Source organism: Stegodyphus dumicola, chromosome 5 (assembly GCF_044657685.1).
Source record: "Stegodyphus dumicola isolate Sdum_Otavi_A_Nest chromosome 5, ASM4465768v1".
NCBI classification, from domain to species: Eukaryota; Metazoa; Arthropoda; class Arachnida; order Araneae; family Eresidae; genus Stegodyphus; species Stegodyphus dumicola.
Window position 1 is genome coordinate 214,437,175 of NC_140772.1, and position 17,149 is coordinate 214,454,323.

Sequence of the window (17,149 nt, forward strand, 5' to 3'; positions counted from 1 at the left end):
TTCAAACGTCATTATCTATAATAAATGATGCCTTTTCTTAAAAAAAATTCTCAGTAAAGTGCAGAATCGCCCACTTATTTGTTTGCCGCTTTTTACAAGGGTAAAAACAATTGAACTTTTGTCAGTTTTCGTTTACTTTTTTAAGTGAAAATAGGTCGATGTGTACATGGATACCGAGTATGTGCAATTCTTAAAAACGCGCCGAGCAGTGGGTGATTCTGAACTTTACCCAAAATTCTATTGCACACTTTTCGTCATGGGCAATTCCCAAATTGTTAAATCCATAGGATATCAAAAAAGGATTTAAAAATTAAACTAGTATTTCAGTGGCGTCTTAAAAATATAGAACTATATAAACTTATGCAATCTGAAATCCGTGCGTATGGTAGATTTGGCGCGCTGTTCAATGGGCGCGTTTGCTAGATTTGGCGCTTTTGCGCATACATTTTCGCTTCAATTTTTTACGGTCCTCAAAACGGAATAGTACCGCATTTTGTTCTTGAAAATTTACCTGACGCAATGTTATTCATGGTTGCAATTATTCATAGCTTTCTTCAAAAAAAAAAAAAAAAAAAAAAAAAAAAAAAAAAAAAAGCATAGTAAGATATTACTTATGGGCATAGATAATACATAAACATAATAACAAATACTAATTCAGAAGTCAAACAACAAAAATCAGCGTCAATCTACAAAATTTTCACAGGACTAGTTTCGATGGTTTTACCGAACCATCATCTTCAGCTGCAAAACCGCAAATGAACAAGATAGGAAATAATGTTTAGATAAGATAAGAAAGCCTGGACAAGAATTTTGTTGTTTGACTTCTGAATTAGTATTTATTCGGCGTGTTATTGTGTCTTAATAATAACAAATGTTTGTCTTCTTATGTGCGAATTCAAAGAATTTTTTTTAATTAAGAAATAAGTAATACTTATTCAAGAAAGAAGATGACAAGCGTGTTTTGATGATGACAAGGTAAGGTTTCGGGAGTTATTGTTTGCTGTATATTATATTAAACAAAATACGGTTAAAATTCCGTAATCGGGGTGAGCGCCAAGCTTGGCGAGAGTTTTTTATTTGGCGCGATTTTAATTTGGTTGTGGTTTCCGGCTGTATGTTTTCTTGTGGTAAACCTAGAGCTTTATTTCGGTAACTGTAAGAGCGCGAATTTAGTGCAGCCGATTTTTTTTTAAATTTAATTTTGAAATACTGTGTTTGTTTTTAAAAGTTTTATTGTTTAATATTATTGTTATATATATGTTTAATATTATATTTATATATAAATATTTGGAGAAGGGTAGCTGTTGTTGGTTGGATTTTAAAAGTTTTATTGTTTAATATTATTGTTATATATATATGCTTAATATTATATTTATATAAATATTTGGAGAAGGGTAGCTGTTGTTGGTGGGAGAATGTTGGATTTCATATAACATGAAGTTTATAATTTATGATTTTCATTTAATTTTATTTAGTTAATTTTTTTAAAGTTTTGTTTCTTGTATGTGGCAATCGAAAGATATGGAATATTTAAAGCTTTGAACGAAAGTTGTTTAGTGTGTTGAATTTCACGGCGATAGTAACATGAATATTTTAGTTAGTTTATGATGCTGAATACGCATAATCTGCTATTCTGTTTACGTTTAAAACTGACTTCGCAGTGCTCTGATCTGATAAGTGTATACATTTATTTACTCAATAATTATTTACAAGAATTGTTCATTCTACTATTTTATGATGAATTACATACATATAGAACTATGCTTTTACTTGCAAAACTGTTGGAGTTTGTTTTACTCATCTAGTATTTTATCATCTCATTTTACTATTCTGTTTACATAAAATAACGGCGTTTCACTACTGCAAAACTTAAAAGTTACTATTCTGTTGACGTTTAAAAACCACATTTTATTGCTTCCATTTAGTGCGCCTAAAAACGTCGCCAAATGTTGAAAGGCCAAAATAGTTTGGCGCCAATGTACCCCGCTTATGGAATTTTAGCCCAAAATACTGATAATTTTGGTGTATTTTAAAACAATCTAAAATGTTCTACAGTACTTAAAATGTTTTCTAAATTAACATATTACATAATGTTGAAATATTTAGTTTTGTAAGCATGTTTTTCGCTGAGTCTAGTGGACATAAGTGCAATTCTTTGACTTCTTAAAATACAATAGGACTGCCTGAAAATTAATGTCGAGTATACGTAACTACTAGCCTACAAATATGTTATATATGTTTTTTAGATGTCTGCCAACTTTTATTCTGAGCTTCCATTAGAATGTAAAGATGATTGTGATAATATTATTATCGTGCTTTTTTACTTCCTTGTACGAAGTAGAAGAAGCATTATAATCGCGAAAAATTTCAGGTATCGTATTTCAAAGAAAATATCCATTTTGGCAGATTTCGATTCCATTTGGACGATGTTTTTGCGTTACACCTGAACGTACGGACAAAATAAAGGACTCTTTTTCTTAAAACGGATTGTGAAATCGATTTAAAATGGATTCAGAAAACATTTTCTTCGTGGCGTCTCTACGCATATGTCTACGTACGTATGTATGTATCTAGCATAACTCAAAAACGAGTAATCTCAGAACGTTGAAATTTTGTATATGAAACTGCTGTAACATATAGACGTGCACCACCATTTTTGGTTTTAACCAGCTGCACTCAATATATATATATACCTACACTGTTACCCGGCTCGGTGAGCTAAGTATTTTTAGTCTTATACTTTTGTAAATTGGGCATTTTTTTATTTAAAAGTGATTGAATTATATAGTTATTATCTTCCTGTAAAGATTTCTATACCTTTAGTCAATCTGCATGGAATAGTTGTAGAGTTATCAATATTTTAAAAAATTGTTTAAGTGCGGATAAGCCTACCTTATATACCATATTTGTTTACATTTGAAACTTAGCAGAATAGTGAATTAAGCCAGTTTCTGCACCAACTTCAGTGTCTTTTTGCCGAGTGGAGCCAAAAGTTTTAAGCACCTAAAAATCTACCTTTCTGCCTAATTTTAATGCATTTAAACTCTAATTTTAATTGTAAAGATTGTTTTTAACGGTTTTTAACTCTATTTGGTGTTATATGTTTTTTCTGTACAATATTTAACAAAGATGTTTTGAGTTTTTATATATTTTTTCCTTGCCGCGAAGTGAGAACTGAATTGACTGAATGAGAAATATATCTCTAATGAAATTTGGGGAAATCAGTATAAATGAAATGCAGCAATAAATGTGCATAATTTAATAGGCCGTACAAGAAAGTTATGTGATGTCCATCAGATTTTTCTCCTTAATAATCTCAGCATTTCAATCTACTGTGCCTGAACGTTTGCTTCGTTATTGGCAGCATACTATTTTACACTTTCCTTTATTCCTCCATTGTGCATCTGTTTCTTTGGCGTTCAGGTACATATTTTCGCTACGAATTTATAGAGGATCAATGTCCAAGATGTTTGTGTATGTGATTAATCCTCTATTTAAGAAATAGCGAAAATATTTTATACACGGAAACAGTTTCTTTCACTTCTTTTATTATAAAATATACCATCTCAGTTGTGATGCGTGAGTTTTAAGGAGAACTAGAGCTGTCGCTTCTGTAAGGACTGCAAATACAAAAGATTAAAAATCGGTTTAAAAAGTTTTATTTGTTTATTTTTTTACATCCTGTAAGTTTTTGTTACGTATTGAGAATGGCAGAAACTATAGAAACAATGCAATTATACAGTACCTAAAGACACTGAATACTGAATTATCCTTCAGTTGCAAAGTTTGAATCTAACGCTTGATTATGAAACTCGAAACAGGGTTATATCACTAAAGCACAAACATCAAAGCTCCTTTAGCAAGCCGCTGCAAAGTCACATTCGATGAGTATGTTCTCCTGCATCACGAAAGTTCAGTGTTGTCCCGCCCCAGTGGAAGAATGCATATGCGGTGGGGGGGGGGAGGGGAAAGAAAAAGAAAAAAAGATCAATCTGGAAAGATATATAGCTAAAAGAGATTACGATGCCAAACAGTGAATTTCACATGTTGATGCAAAGAGTTAAAAAGAGCAAAATTTCATTTTCTCTTGGAAGGGAGGAAATTGGAACGTAATCCTTGACGGAATGGAATATTTACTAGTGTATCCCACCCGCCTCCACCGAAGGAAGCCAAGAAAGGACTTTACTGATTTCTACCGGGCGATTTTCTTTTGAACCGGAGCGATTGAATATAATGCTATTTTTGATTCAGGTGAGTCTTACCTTTTGCTTGGGGAAATATGAATAATCGTATGCAGCCTCGTGATATTTTAACTGTAAAAAGATCCTAAAAGGATGCAGTAGGTTGCTGAAAAGAAAAACAGAGCTATCTTGTTGAAACATGTTGGGCAATACCTACGGAAAAAGAAGGGGTAAGAGTCTTAAAAGCTTTAATATCGTCAAACAGACGAATGTTTGAGGAAATTAATAACTTTATAATTAAGACACAATAACACGCCGAATAAATACTAATTCAGAAGACAAACAACAAAATTCAGCGTTATATTTACAAAATTTCACAGGACTAGTTTCGATGGTTTTACCGAACCACCATCCTCAGCTGCAAAACCGCAAATGAACAAGATAGGAAAAAATGATTAGATAAGATAAGAAGTATTTTTCTGCTGCCAAAATTCTTCAAAAAACATCTTCCATTGGAGAACTGGATTTTCTAGAGGCATTTCATATTCATAAAAATCTTTCTGTTCTAGTTAACGATTCTAATTCCAATCCAAATTTGCCTTCGGCCTTTAAAGAAATTATGTTTTAGTTCTGGTTTCACCAACAGATGGCGCCACTTGCTTATTCTTGTCCAGGCTTTCTTATCTTATCTAATCATTTTTTCCTATCTTGTTCATTTGCGGTTTTGCAGCTGAGGATGGTGGTTCGGTAAAACCATCAAAATAGTCCTGTGAAATTTTGTAAATATAACGCTGATTTTTGTTGTTTGTCTTCTAAATTAATAACTTTATGTTTTTAATAACCAATTTTTCAAAAACTTATTTACATACAAGTAAGAAAACAAATGTAACAGAAATATTAAAATGAATAGTGTGCACTATGTACAAAAGAAATTTGTACGCAACCTTTGCTTCTTTAAGATTTATATATAATTTCCTATATAATAAATTATACTTAAGTCTGTAAATCAATATATATCATGTAAAATTGCATATGCATTTATTAACTGAATATATACGCAACGTGAATTTGTATGTTTTACAGTGTTTCTAAGCTCCTCTAAAAGTTTTAGTCATTGTCTTATTTTTATAAGTAATATATATGACCCATAGCACGCAACAGTATTAATAACAGTCCGAGTCCTTGTGAGTAAAGTTATCAAAATAAACATATAAAATTAAATATAGTATTCTTTGATGTTTTGAGCAAGTTAAATTTCTCAGTGTTCTTTACTGAGAACATATTTGTCTACTCTTAAGTTTATAGTTTGCTAGCTGTAGTGAAAACGTACTTTATTTAAGAAAAAAGTATGGTGTAGAAACATTAAGATTTTTTTTGGTAGCAGGAAAGATGAAAAATTAGTAACGCCTTTGCCGGGAATTAAACCACGGACATCTGGAATAGGCGCCTAGCGTGCAAACCACCACACCACGAAGGCAGGCGAAGAAGACGGGAGAAATATATTATATACTTCCCCTCTTAAAGGGCGACTGGGGTTTTTAGGGTACCCAGTCGCCAAATCCTGGAGGAAGAAAGTCATCAACCACCACCCTTTTCGTTCGGAGGCCAATGTAGAGGCATTAGGAATATTTTGGTAGCAGGAAAGATGAAAAATTAGCAACGCCTTCACCGGGAATCGAACCACGGACCTCTGTAATACGCGCCCAGCGTGCAGACCACCATACCACGAAGGCATGCGAAGAAGGCGAGAGAAATACCATATAATGGATTAATCTTACTTTATACATTAAACGAATTCCTGACGCACAAAGTCTTACTGAAATCACTTTCAAACATCTGCATGTTATATCCAAGAAAATAGTTGCATTTTTACGGCAAAATTTTTAAAATAATAAAGATATATTCTATAACATTCTTTGATATTCGCATCTTTGTTGAGAAGTTTTCAACAAATCAGAAAGGAAAGCTACGAAAAAATAACAAAAACTTTGCAAAGGCGAAAGAATCTGCAACGAAAACTTCTAGAAATCCATTCTCACTTCAAGAGCAATAAACATCTTTCTTGTCAACTGCGATCGAGTATGAAACTTCAATGTTTTTCTTTTCTGCACTCTTGATGTTTTTGTTTTTTTAACTTTCACTTACAGAATGGCAAAGTTTTGTTTACGGCGAAGAGTTTGACTTTTCAGTTTTGATGGAATTAATTTGAATCAGAAAAGAGGTAACCTTCTTGTTCCGTATTTTAACTGTAGCCGTTACTGAAACAAACACAGCGCCACCTGGTGAGCTTAGGAAGCAAACTGATCCGTATTTGCTAGGTAGCGTAAATTGTTAAGCGGATTGCTAGAGAAGAGCCCTATGCCTTATATTTTTTGGAAATTTTCGTATTTGTCTGTTATTTTAATAATTATCAATACCAGTCTTTTCAAAATCACAAACATTTTATCGGCTCGAATTAAGAGACAGACATTTTGTCATTGAAATTCCTATCAGAAAGCGATAATCATCTTATAAACATAGCTAGCCTTAAATTTTAGAAGTGTATTAGATAATTAATTACTAATAGCTTAACTTTTATATTTAAGAAAAACGCATCATATAATTTTACCTCAAAATTTGGAATTAAACAAATTTCATATTTATTCTCAGAAAACACCTTCCCGCCGTCAAAAATACTTATTTTTTCATTTTTCATAGAGTAATCCATTTATTTCAAATACTGTCTGAAATAGATTTTTTAAAATTATTCTTTTTAACTGTAAAGTTATTTCCTCAAAGGACGTTAATTTCGTTTTGGCATTTTGCGTTGAAAACTTTAAATGTTGGCTCACTTTTCAAACTGTTGCCACCAAATATTAAAGCCCGGTATTATATTTAAAGAAATTAAATAATGAAGAATCTACATAAATGTATGGATGTTTCTCGCATTGTGATAAAACGGTGTTAGACCAGTAAAGCTTTTAGTCTCGAAACGGCATTTGCCATCGAATCGCTCATATCGAAATATCCGAATCACTCTTCAAATTGTTGCTACCAATTATTATGGTTCTGTATTATTTTTAAAGGGACTAAAAGATGAAAAATCTCCATGAATGTTTGTATATCTCTCGCAATGTGAAAAAACAACATGCCTAGTGTCATCAAATTTTGAATAACGTAGTTCTGCACCCAAACATGGGCGCCTAAACGCCCAAATCTGGAATTTGTTTTATTTTTTATTCCATATTTTGTATTATCGAATTTTTGATTGAAAAGCTCGACAATTTCAAAGCGAGTAATGGTAACACTGTACGGAATGAAAGATTTTTATCTCCAGCGCGCGAGACTGTCTATTTAAATTCTGAACATCATATGTTTTTAAAATAATAAAAAAACACATGCTGTTTTTAAACATTTTAGCGCAATCATGCATTAGCCCGAAGGCTCTCGGAAAGAAGTGCCCGTTGGGTGAAATATAAAATCCGAGAGCTTCCAGATTTTGTTTTATTTTTACATATCTTTTTCTCTCAACATAAGCATAATGAACAGCAAATAAAAATACGTTCGATGTGAAACAAGTGTTAGAATTACGTAATCAGTCCTGTTATGAATCGTATTAGAATAGTGAGAAAGAACTCTTTTCGATACCTTGTTGAGACATTAGGCATTTTTTGGAAGCAGGCAAGATGAAAAACATGCAAGAAGTACCTTATAACCTTATAAAGAAATACCTTATAACCTCTAACTAAGAAAAAGGTGCTTCACTATATTAGATATATTAGAACTTGCTCTTCATTTATGAATGGAAACAACAAATAAAATGATTTGCATATTTGTTCGTTTTCCTAGCCATTAAACCTGAAATTTAATGGAAGTATACTTCCCACTAATTTGAATCGTTTCACTAAAATCATGCCTTAGAAAACACCCGCTTAATATGTTACATTTTAGTTAACCCCTGAAATGATATACTATCGAAGCTTGATTGTATATGTACTAACAATAGCATGCGTTTCCAATAGATCTAATATAACACAAACGTCATAGTCCAATATACATACTGTGCTAATCGTTTCTATAGTGAACCCATATTGGAAAGCTGCGCACCAATAGACAGGCGTGTAGGCGTATTACGTATCCAACAGTTGATATAGATTTACTATATCGTATTATAGTGAAACTTGTTAAATTGAATTAGTTAACACAATTAGTTTAATTAGATGGTTTTAAAGAAAATTAGTTAGCTTTTTGCTATTCTTTTATGTAATCTGTAGTGTGTTATTTCGATCGTATATGTATTAACCAATCTTTCTTTCGCATATATAATAGAGAGTGTATTTAATGAAGATGGCAACAGTTTTACAGATTTTACTTCCTTAATCTGAGTCTGATATATTGACATATACCTCAATTTACAAAGCTTTTTAAAATAATGTATATAGTTTTATGAAAACCGTTTTAATGGCTGGATAAGAAACTCTTGTAAATGCAAAATTTTGCATTTTATATTGTTTTCATGGAGCCCAAAGTCTAGCTGTAAAATGCTCGTTACACTTTAATGATTAAAAATGTTACAAACGTTTTCTGGTTTGGTTTGTTTAATTATGGCAAAGCACACTAAGGCTATCTGCCCAAAGGAAGGGATGCCTTCGTGGAGGACATTCTAAGGGAAACTGGCTCATATACACGTTACACATGGGAAAAACCACGAAAACGCCCATGCAACCAGCCCGTTCGCAAACAAAAGTTTTCTGCAATTTTAATTTTTAAGATTATGGCACAGCACTTTAGAACTTTCTATATTATTGAAGGGGTGTCTTTATAATGAAAGCGAGTTTTTGAAATTAGAAGAAATATTAATCACATTTTTAATTTAATATTTTTTATGTTTATAAAAGTAAATACCGTCTACACTGTCAGTTTAATTTTATTCAAATAGAGTTTTGTTAAACTAAAAGTTAGTTTTATAACAAAATTCTGTGAAGTAATTGATTAATTAAAATGATTGCTTTTGGTGTCGAGAAGCTTAGTGTTTGTCCTGCTCATCATTGGTAGTTTCATACCACAAAATCACCAATTTTCAAGGAAAAATTAGCATTATTCTCATTACGTATGGGAAAGATTATAAAATCAATTATACAGCAAGTCCGTTCGAGGAAATATGAAGGGTCATGAATGGTGATTTTGTGCTATGAAACTACCAATGATGAGCAAGACAAACACTAAGCTTCTCGACACCAAAAGCAATCATTTTAATCAATCAATTACTTCACAGAATTTTGTTATAAAACTAACTTTTAGTTTAACAAAACTCTATTTGAATAAAATTAAACTGAAAGTGTATACTTTTATAAACATAAAAAAAATTTAAATTAAAAATGTGATTAATATTTCTTCTAATTTCAAAAACTCGCTTTCAATGTATTATTAATAAATATTTACTATGCATCATCAGCATAAATGGGAAAGTTTCATATGAATAATTCTCAATAAAAATAAATTTGAAATTTCAGGTTAAAAAATACTGTGACAATTAACTGAACTGCGTAACAAATAGCGTAAAAACTATGTTGCGTTATTATCGCTTATAACAAAAGTGCCAAATTTCAAAACATTACAATATATAAATTCAAGTATATATTAAGATCATTTGAATAAAAGTCTGCAGATTAAAATTTTATTTTTCAGAAATGTCTAGAAACATATGTACTTTAATAAGATATTCAAATTTTTATAGAATATGTTTGAAAATGCTTTTTGCAAAAATTTGTCAAAATTTATTTGAAAATATAAGTTTTTAATTTAAATCAGAAACATGCGTGAATTTTGTTTGGATTGAACTAATTTTCGAATTATGAAAGAAGAAACAGGGTAAGTATAATTAAAAAATCAAATGTGGACACCACATGACGTCCTTGTATGGCCTATTAAATTTCACACATTTTTTGCTGCATTTCAGTTAAACTTATTTCCTCAAATTTCATTAGCGATATATTTCTCATTCAATTAATTCAGTTCTCACTTCGTGACAAAAAATATATAAAACTCAAAACATCTTTATTAAAAATTGTAAAATACAGAAAAACATAAAACACCAAATACAGTACAAATGGCGGCATCTTTAGGCTTAGGAGAATAAACAACTTTTGAATTGTTGATAATTCTACAACTATAGCATGCAGATTAACTAAAGACATAAAACCTTAACCAGAGCATAAGAAAAATATATTTCAGTCACTTTTAAAGCAAAAAAATGAACAGTTCATAAGAAGATAAAGCTGAGCTCACCGAGCTGGGTAATAGTCTGAGTATACATATATATATATATTCAAAATAAATTAATTAAAAGTTTGAATTTGGTTTTAAATTTGTGTTCATTGGAGATGGTATATGGAAAGTTTTCTTATTATAAATTATTATATATATATTCTTAATCATTGCGACACGACAATTAGCCAGAAATTAATTAATTTCCATTCACTAGTATTTTCAAAAAATCTTAACAGACGGTCTCTCTCAGATAAGAACTCCACAAAATACATCCCTCAAGAATTCCAAGTCCCACCCACTACCATAAATTACTTCACCCAAGTCTTACCGACTGATATTATTCAAAGCCCCTACTGCCGCTAAGAATTTTCGGACACCCTACACTTCTGAGTCAGACACGAAGAGAACACTTTGCCAACTCCCCCACTAGAAAGAATGTAAGTTACTTAATACCTTTCTGGCCTTTATATCTTCATGTACATTCACTGATCTTATTTATATTACTATTATTTTTATATTATTTTTATATTTTCTTTGATTTGTTTTTACAAAGTTTGCATTATTTATCTTTTTTATAATCTTCTATGTTTATTTCAACTTTACTTTGAATTCGATTTCATAATGACAATTTCCAATGTTTAATTTCTACAAATAACATAATACTCAAATGCGTAACGATAAAAGTGTCGAGGACGGTTACTCGAGCTTTACAGGATTTCTCTACAGTAATTGATTTTTACTCCAAATTGAATTGACTAAAATGCTTCATGAGAATAAGTTCTTTGAGTATCAGCATTAGTTCATAATTCCTACTATTCGCGGAAATATTTGGCCTGACTAGAATTGCCGGTTTGGCTTTAACGTATTACTTGAGTAAAGACGAAACACTTTCGTATTTACGTATTTTTATCAATTATTGTTCATTGAACGGGAGTTGGTTTGTTCCCCTTGAAAAGTCAACTAATTTCCCATCAATGACAATGATTACATGTTTTAATATTTCCTTTTACAATTGAAATATTATTCTTCGTGATGATTTAACTCCAGTCCCCGTTAAAACATTATTAACATTTTGCTTTCAAATTACTTCAAAACATCTTTCAAAATATAACTTACCAGTATGGATGCACACTTTTAAAATACTTCTACTTTAATTAAACTTAGGAGATAATATAATCAATTAATCAATACTGTTTAGGAAATAAATTATATATATATATATCACAAAATAGTTTCACATGAATAAATAAAGTTAAATTAAATTTAAATAATTCTCTTGCGTCATTGCTGCAAGGAATGAAATTTGAATTTAATAAATATTCTCTATTTGTATAAACCCAATATAAATCAAAAATTTAATTAAGAAATTTTAGTTGCAAAAATAAAAAATTAAAAGTATTATTGATGCGAACTAATTTACAATATCATTTAAATTCTAAGAGTATAGTAAATTAAGTGCACGTATCTAAAACAATAAAAATATATAATATTCCATTTCTAAAACCATAAAAGGCTTACCAGCGGCCGAGCGGTAAAGACGCTGAACACTGGTAGTTCGGTCCGATGTTCGAATCTCGCGAACGGGCTGGCTGCATGGGCGTTTTCGTGATTTTCCCCATGTGTAACGTGTATACGAGCCAGTTTCCCTTGGAAAGTCCTCCACGAAAGGCATCCCTTCCTTTAGGCAGATAGCCCTCGTGTGCTTTGCCATAACTGAATAATCCAATCCAATCCTAAAACCATAAAAATTATATAATATTCCATTTCTAAAACCATGAAAAAATACATAATATTCCATTATATTATTCCATACGAAAAGAGAATATATATTAAATTTAAATATATATATATATATGTGTGTGTAAAAAATTCAACGTTCTGGGCTACTCGTTTTTGAGTTATTCGAGACACATACAAACGTACGCATAGTTGTCGCGAAAAAAAAATCCCTTCTGAAACCATTCTAAACCTTTTTAACCATCCGCTTTGGGAAGTAGAGCTTCTTATTGTGTTCGCACGTACAAATGGCGCGCAAAATCATTGCTCAAATGGATCGGTAAAAATGGATATTATAATTGAAATATGATACCCGAAATTTTTCACACTGACAATACACTGACTACCAATAAGTATTTGGACACCTGTGATAGAAAAGAAAAATTAACTTTATTAAAAATCAATAGTTGGTAGAGCCTCCACGAGAGGTAATTACAGCGTGGACCCTCCAGGGCATACTTTCCACAAGTTTTTGAATGACAGCTAGTGGTATTTTCTTCCAGTCGGCTTGGAGAAGACATAGAAGTTCATTCACCGATTTTGCACGGGTAGTGCACCCCTGAATTCGGCGATGCAACTCGTCCCAGAGGTTCTCGATAGGGTTCAGGTCTGGTCTCTGGGCAGGCCAGTCCATTCGATGAACTCCATTGGCACCACACCAAGCCTTGGTTAAAGTCGGAACATGACAAATGGCATTAATTACTGAAAGTAACAGGGGTCCAACCCGTAAAACTGCCACAACGTTGGAAGCACATTGTCATTCAAAATAGTGCAGTAGACATCGCAGTTGAGCATGGATGGGGAACAAGGGTCCCAGCCCATACCAGGAGAAACACCCCCAGACCATAATTCCACCTCCGCCGAACTTGACTGTTGGCACAATGCATTCTGGCAGGAGACGTTCTCCAAGTAGACGCCAGACCCAGACCCTGCCATCCAAACGGTAAAGGGTGAACCTTGATTCGTCACTCCAAAGAACCGGTTTCCACTGATCTACGGTCCAATTTCGATGTGATTTGCACCACATTAACCGAGCAGCGCGGTTGGACTTTGTGATAGAAGGCTAATGGGCAGCAGCATGACCATGATAACCAAGCAGATGTGCTTCCTTACGGATGGTATTCTTTGAAACAATACTCCCGGACGCCTGTTGAAACTCCTCGCGGATGAGGGCCATCGGTTGGGTGCGGTTCTTCCGAATTTCTCTGGACAGCACTCGTCGGTCTCTATCTCCCAGTTTTTTGGTCTGCCGACTCGGGGCACATTCCGACAATCACCGCTCACCTTCCACTTCTTAATCACATAGGCCACTGTCGATTTTGGGTACTTCAGATCGCTAGATATGTGCCTTAAGGATCAGCCACATTTGTGATACCCGATAATTATACCTTTCTCGAAATCAGAGAGCTCCGAACTGCGAGGCATCTTGCATGCGACTAAAGCCGATGCTGTTTCCTACATGATATATATCGGCGGAGTCCGTGACGTACCTTAGGACCGCAGATATCGTCATTTGCGTAGGTGTCCAAGTACTTATTGGTAGTCAGTGTATTTCCTTCACTTCGTACAAGTAAGTTAAAAGGAGATATTAAATGTATGCCGAATTCAATTAACACTGCAGCGTTAAAAGTTTGAGTGCTAATTAAAAAAAAACTGCTGTTTTGACTTTTTTTTCTTGGTTAATTTTTGACTCCTTGTGCATGTGCGACTCAAAATGTATTTTGCTGAAGTATTTTTCCTTCTAGGAATCTGAAAGTAATTGAGATCCAAGAGAAAATGCGTGATAAAGTTTGTATGGCCAAGATAGTTCATGTGTAGATAAAGAATTAATTTTAAGTATATTTTTGTAAAAGTTTGGCAGAAGATACATATTTCGCAACGTTATTAATATCTTACTTTTCGATTAGTTCAAATTCTAATGGAGGTAATTCTACGGTTTATGTCAATTAACACATTTAATTATGAGTTGGATCTTTATGGAGGATTTCCAACTTATTTCTCGCGTCATTGTATTTCATTACATTTGAAAGAAGAGCTTTCTTAATCCACTCCCCTTACATTTTTTCTATGCTACACAACTATAATAGAAATAATTGCACATAAGTAAATTAAAGAGAACAATTAGACGAAGAATAGTGTTTCGTACGTAAGGGTTCGTAATAGGTTGAATGCATACAGGTGCATCGATCGGTTAATAATATTTATTTCATCAAAAGAAATACTTCAAAGTTCTGGAAGTTTCTACAGAAATATTCGTTCACGGTATCGCAGATTACACAGTTCAAACTTCTAAGAACGTTAAACACTTCGCAATGCAAACCGCATATAAAGAGATATCTTCAATCTCACGCTGGACTAACAACTCGCAACAACAATAACCACAACAACTCAACAACTGATAGCAGATGTTCTCTTTCTCGGCCTTATTTAGTTTTAAACCTGCCGCCAGGATATTTCTAGTACTTTCTGCTTTTCGAAATTAACAGACAGACAGACAATGTAGACAGACGTCTTGTTTTGCACCCGCTAAGTCTTTCTGTACGAGATGCGAGAAAAATCCAGCTTAGATGCGAAGAAAAGGTATATAGAAAGGGGGGGGGGGCAAATTCATATTTCAGAGGAGAGTAAAAAATAACTTCGTACGTTTTGTACGAGTTCGAAAGGTCAGGAAGAAAAGATAAAACAAAATAAAATTTAAAACAATTGGCCCAAAAAATAATAGAGGGAAAAAAAAAAAAAAAAAAAAAAAAAGGGCCTATAGAATGAAGTGGTCAATTACTTACAATACCTATATGTCGCCAAGTTTGGTGACTTTTGGTGATTTCTCGCCAAATTTTGCAACTAAATAAGTTACCAAAACCGTTGTCAATGATACCCCGCCAAATTACTGATATATACCCATTTACTCAATGTTAAATGGACTTACCCTTGTATTTGTATTTTCCTGGCATATCTTGTCTCTTTTAGATTTTCATGTTACATTAATGCGAAAGAAATACAGCATTTTTGCTTATAATTCTACTAAAATTATCTCTGTAAGCATAAAATTCGCAACAACAGGAACAAAAGCTTTGAAAAAAAAAAAAAAAAAAGGGGGTTTCTTGGATTTACGCCATATTTTGCGGAAATGTTCCAATGAGAAAAAATTTTTAGATTCACTTTTATTCAATTATAATTTTTAAATCTTAAGTTCAGATTCGTAAGGTCATAGGTCATATCATTCAATATTGTTACTATCCACAATGTAGCCATCGGATTGTTATAAATGCTGCTGTATTTTGCAATCTAATGTGGTGCATATTTCACGAAAAATAAAATAAATGAAAAGAACAAAAATTTTCTAAAGTACTCTGTATTTTTTCCTCAGAGAGCATTATTGCTAGTGTTTTATAAAATAAAGCAGTGGTGTGGGCAATTTAATTTAGTTAGTGTTAACTAGTAAAGCAGGTACTTATATATTTATTCTTTCCAAGTGAATTCTTTCCAAGTGTGATTTATCATCAGATATTCATATCTTATATTATGTAGTGAAGGTTGAAAAATAAGCTTCATTGTTCTCATTCGCGAAGGTTACTATGTAAATTTCATTGAGCTCTTTCACTAAGTGAAAACATTTCTCTTTTTTTAATTGTGGTGGCATTTGAATAAAATCCTGGGAGGAGAAAATGGTAAACAAAATTAGTTTAAACAAACAGAAAATGTTTAATTTAATATGCATAAGGCTGAAATAATCTAAGCTTAGAATAAAGCCGTGAATGATGTAGAGGGCTGATTTAAAATTCAGTTCCATTACATGTAGTATGCTTGCTTTAAAGAATATTATTCATGTAAATTTCTAACACAAAAACATATACCACACATAAAAAAACCGACTTTAAAAAAGTATAATTAGGCAACCAAACTGCAGAATCAATTTCTTTTGGGAGTAAAATTAAACTGGTTGAAAAAAAGCAAAAAAATGCTGAATTTCGTGAAAAAAAGCAATAAATTAGTAAATAAATAAAAAACTTGAGATCTTGCAGTGATTGATTAACTTAGATTTTACTTAGTATAATCAATCAAAACAAAGTAAAGGAAACGACAGAAAAAAATTCAAGAATAGTGATCATTATTGTATTTAATTGCACCTGAACACCTCCTGCTTCACATGAACGCATGACGCAAGAATAATAATTAGATGGTTTTAAAGTTAGAACTGTGCATTAACTTTGCTTCTCGGAAAGGGTTAAAGTTTTTTATTTTAAGATAATTTTTGTTTTAAAACTAATTAGAAAAAATGTATCATGATATGTATAAAATTAAAGTCTATGCTCATCTGATAATATAATTTGCTAAGCGAATATGTGCATGCAATGTTTTTGCGATGATACGGTATGTCATATCTTTTAAGTAGGTTTCCTCTATATCACGCCATTCTGTTGGGTTATGGCAAGCATGACCATGACTCCATTTCTTTATCTGTAATATAATGTCCAGCAATAAAACAAAACTAGCTCTTCACAGGTTTTTATTTCCAAAGGAGGGTAAGATTCCTTGCATAAGTTTCACGCAGCTATACCCTGGCCCTACTTCTAACGCAAATATTAGTCAGGCTTTCTAGGAAAGTCTTTCACGAAAGCACCCTAACACTGAAAACTAATCAGTAATCTCTCGATTAATGAAACAACGAAGCCGATGTACTAAATGCTTCCACTACAATTCATCGATCCTTTCAATCTGTAAACAGAAACCGTAAAATTAACACTAATTTGCTTTTTTTCGGTTATGTTATCTATCTATGTAAGTCTACATAAAAAGTTCCCAGAACTGTTCTATAATATGCCAGAGAATTGAAGTGCAGAGTTGTGTTAGAAGCTGTAGCGACATTTAACCTAAGTTCCACGAAACATCTCTAGGTCATTATCGGAAGGTATTATAGTAGTGTTTTTGTGATTATGTGCCTG